The following is a 4,721-nucleotide window of genomic DNA, read 5'->3' on the forward strand; positions in this document are numbered from 1 at the left end:
GAAAGTGCTTCTGTCAATTCATAAAGCAGATCAAAAGAAAGTGAAAAAAGGGAACAACGAAAAGAAAAGAGACAAAGAGAGCTGGGTGTTCTTAAGCTGTTTGAAGATGAAGGACAAAAACTGATGAAAGATACCAACGATAAGAGAAACAAAGGTATAGAGAAAATGCTAAAGGAAGAGAAGGCGACAGAAAAACTAATGGCAGAAGTTAGTACACCTTTCTCACATACGGATTTAGCAAAAAGACCCCCACCTTATGAGAAAGAAGTAGAGCTTAAGGACGTCTATCCTCAGCTTCCGGTAATCGTTCAGGAGGGTGATTATTGCATCAGAGATGAAGATTAACAAATAATTGAGAGAGGACAAGCAGAAACGACCATAAAAATGAATCCAAAACTCCAGAAGTAAGAAAAAACCGAGATGTCTGGAAACTAAGAGAAGAATGAGGTTCGGAAAGATGAAGACAAAGATGAAGACTTGGAGATTAAAGGTGCTTCATATTCAAGAGGATTTTATCCAACAATGATTAGCAAAGAAGAAATAGAAAGAGATATAGACCGATGCGTATCATGCCTGGATAAAGCGAATGATTTTGGAGAAGTAAAAGAACTGGAGGAACAACTCAAGAAGCTGAAGATACAGAAGAAGAAACCCAAGATCCCAAGAATTGGAGGAGAAGAATACATTGAGGCCAAGGAAAAAGGCCACTAGTAAGAAGATGATGGAAGATGATATTTAGAGAACAGAACTTAGAATATAACCTTTTGAAGAATACTGATATGTCAACAACCAGAAAGAACAGGACCAAGAAACTCTCAGAAAACTCAATCAAATACAGCTGGGGGAGAATAAGAAGGAGAAGAAACAAGCTTTGGTTATGAAGAATTGGGGTGCACCGAATCAACAATCACTGCCACAGCTTCAACAGGACCAGTTCCAATCGCAATTGTATCAGCCACCAATAGCGGTTCCAGTTGTTCCATATCCACAGCCAGTTTCTGGACAGACACAGAATTGGAGAGGAAGAGGACGAGAAGGCTTAGAAGGAGGAGGAAGGTTTCAGCCACACTTCCAGCAACTTTCAGAAGTGTGTTATAATTGTGGACAGGTTGGTAACTTTGCCTGTGAGTGCGATGCGCCAGGAGGAAACAACAGAGGAAATTTCTGAGGAAGATAAAGGAGCAAGTGAAGATCACCTGTCTTCCAGGTGAACCCTTAAAGGAGCAAGGATTCTAGAGTGCCTAGAAGATCCGAAGGGGGGTGTCAGATGATAGCACCGATTTAGGGAGAAAAAATATCTAACAATTGAAGTGAAAACAAAGGACTAGGAGAGGTGAATAGTGGAAAAGCTTTTATCTGTGTTGAGCCTAAAGAGGTTAAACATCTCACTATGTAAAATTAACTAATTAGGATAGGGATTTGAGGGAGTAAAACAGCTGATTACTCTTAAGGAACCAATTGAGCTCTGCTAAAAAAAAAATCAAAGAGAAATTAAAATACACATACTGGTATTAGAACATATACCTATTGCATTGTTGGGAAGAGATGCATTGTGTAAATTGAACTGTACAATAAGATGTACACTAGACGGCTGTCTGGTAGAATATTTTAAAAGAGTAGGGTTTTTGGGAATCTATTAGACTGCCTATTAGACGATCTGTCTGAAAAATAAAGTTAAAAGGGGTGACTGTTATTCTTGGTTACATTCCTACACCAAGAGGGGAAAGAGATTTCAAACTAGGCTAAAATATGTTTAATCGTTTGCCAAGTCTGTGTGTAAAGAAGTCAGAAGCAGGTGGGGATTACCCAATCACATATTCTAAAAATTGGTGGTAAGGGATTTTGTGAATAAATCAGTGAAAGGGTTTTTAAAAAGTTAGGAGAACTAGGGTTGAAGGAACTCTAGGACAGTAAGCTAAGTTTCAATGTTAGTTAGTAGTAAGAGAGAGAGAACTAGTGGTGATAGATGGAAATACAGGTAAAAAGTTCAAAGCTTTAGGGAGAATGGATGAAGTAACAACAAGGACATCAACACTTCAGCCTATTATAACAACAGTGAGAAGCCAATTTAACTCTTTCAACATTGATAGTTATTAAAGCCATAAATATATCGCATTTGATTACAAGGGAGCAGATGGCACCAGCACCAATTTTAGAGGAATTTCATAGTCTGGGAAGCCTATCATTGGAGGATAAGTCTAAGAGAGAAGTGGGGATTTTTCCATGGTATGGTGTAAAATTTGGGAAGATCATATTGATAATGTTAGCTATACTTTGATTCCAGATAGTTCAGATAATAGCACTAGTGTTATAGATGCATTGAAGAATATAAGGGATGCATTTGGTAGATCTGAAGGAGCTGGATGGTCAGCGAAGTCTTGGTTGCAAGATCAGTTAGGCCCAGTGGGAGCAGTGATGGTTCAGATTTTAATAGCAGCTTTGATGGCACTGTGTGTGATGTTTTGCTTTTGTAAATTGTTACTGACCTTTGCGAAAGCTATGATATTGAGATGCCTGGAGACAACACTCAGATGCCGTTGTTGACTGTTCCTGATCTGGATGAAGAGGGACAAGTGGGACTGGATGGAGTATTGATGGATAAATATCCTTTTTGATTATTTGATTATTTTTTAAATGTTTTTCAATATTAGTGTGATTTTAGTATTTTGTTATGAATCAAAGGGGGGAAATAGGATAATGTGATTCATATATCATTTATATATCATTTTTATATTCTTAGTTGATATTGATGTTTTAATTTGAAAGTGTTGTTTTGCAAAAGATACTGTTTGGACCTTTCTTTTCTTCCAGAAGCATTTGGGGGAATATGTAGAGATTGAAATACTCAAACAAGGAGAATATGAAAGGAGAATATGAAGGGACTGGAGGAGATGCAACAAGGAAGGTGTGGAAATGTTCCGATTCCATCATCAACGATGCATTGGAAGTCGAGACTGCTAAGGAGATGAAGTGTAGTGGACTACATTCCAGTGTCTGCAATGAAATATAGACATATTTGCATGTGTAATACATAATTTGTGTCATATTCTTTCTGTATTAATTTTTGTAGAATGATATTTGATGTTATTGGATACATGTGGGGATCTTAGATGCTTTTGTTTATTTCGTGAATGCTTAGGGACATGGAGTCTAGGCAGGGATAGAGATGATCCACTGTAGGGTCCGATGGGTCGACCAGCCTTAGTGTGGAAATTTTTTGGATAGTATTTTGTTTGCTGGGGATTTCATGTGTATTTAATGGCAACATAGTTTCAAATGCATTGATAAAGATTTATGAATTGATCTGGAGTACCTAGGTGGTTGCCTGGGGCAGAGGGGCCGTGAGAGAATTTTACTGTCTTGATTGATGGATGGATATTTGGAAAGAAGGCTGCCAGACAGGTTTTTCGCTCTCACACTACATAAAGATTTGTTCATATTTCATAGTAATGTATTCACACTTCATAAAGATTTGTTCATATTTCATAGAAAGGTATTTACACTCCAGAGAAAAGTGTTTTGGGGTTTATTGTTAAAGATACTCAATAAGAGAAATTGTTACTTGTCATAATCCTATTATTTTTGTTTTCGAGACTTTTAGTTAGTCTCGAAGGGGGGAAGTATGTAGTGTATTAAGATTATGACTTTGATAAGGTTTTAAGTGGAACCTGGGAGGATGTTTATTCAGTTTCAGAGGGAGCCATTTTGTAGTGACACCCCTGTTCGTTGGAGACAGGTGATTGGACAGTAGAGGGAGCCACCTATATTTTTGTATATCTTATAAGTATAGGCTAGAGACAGAGAACGTTAGAGCGGCCATTGCAATTTGGGAAACACTGCTCTCCGGATGCTATATACATCTGTACACTTATGCTGAAATCTTGTGATATGAATAAAACTTATGATCAAAGTTCAGTATAAGCGGACTCCTTTGTTACAGCATTATTAGCAACATTTGACTCGACACTACAGTAACCAAACACTGTTTAGTCTCTGAATATGGTTGAAATTGTAATTTTGTATCCATAGCTCTATCAATGAATTTGAGAATGGATACATTTCTCCACACCAAATTACTCATCTTTTTACCAAACAGTGGCGGGGTGAGGGCTTTGTAGTTTTTTGACCTGCAGATTGCCCCTTCAATAACCAATGGGTATACAGTGGGGGAAAAAAGTATTTAGTCAGTCACCAATTGTGCAAGTTCTCCCACTTAAAAAGATGAGAGAGGCCTGTAATTTTCATCATAGGTACACGTCAACTATGACAGACAAAATGAGAAAAGAAATTCCAGAAAATCACATTGTAGGATTTTTTATGAATTGATTTGCAAATTATGGTGGAAAATAAGTATTTGGTCAATAACAAAAGTTTCTCAATACTTTGTTATATACCCCTTGTTGGCAATGACACAGGTCAAACGTTTTCTGTAAGTCTTCACAAGATTTTCACACACTGTTGCTGGTATTTTGGCCCATTCCTCCATGCAGATCTCCTCTAGAGCAGTGATGTTTTGGGGCTGTCGCTGGGCAACACGGACTTTCAACTCCCTCCAAAGATTTTCTATGGGGTTGAGATCTGGAGACTGGCTAGGCCACTCCAGGACCTTGAAATGCTTCTTACGAAGCCACTCCTTCGTTGCCCGGGAGGTGTGTTTGGGATCATTGTCATGCTAAAAGACCCAGCCACGTTTCATCTTCAATGCCCTTGCTGATGGAAGG

The sequence above is a fragment of the Coregonus clupeaformis genome, chromosome 34 (assembly GCF_020615455.1).
Source record: "Coregonus clupeaformis isolate EN_2021a chromosome 34, ASM2061545v1, whole genome shotgun sequence".
NCBI lineage: Eukaryota > Metazoa > Chordata > Actinopteri > Salmoniformes > Salmonidae > Coregonus > Coregonus clupeaformis.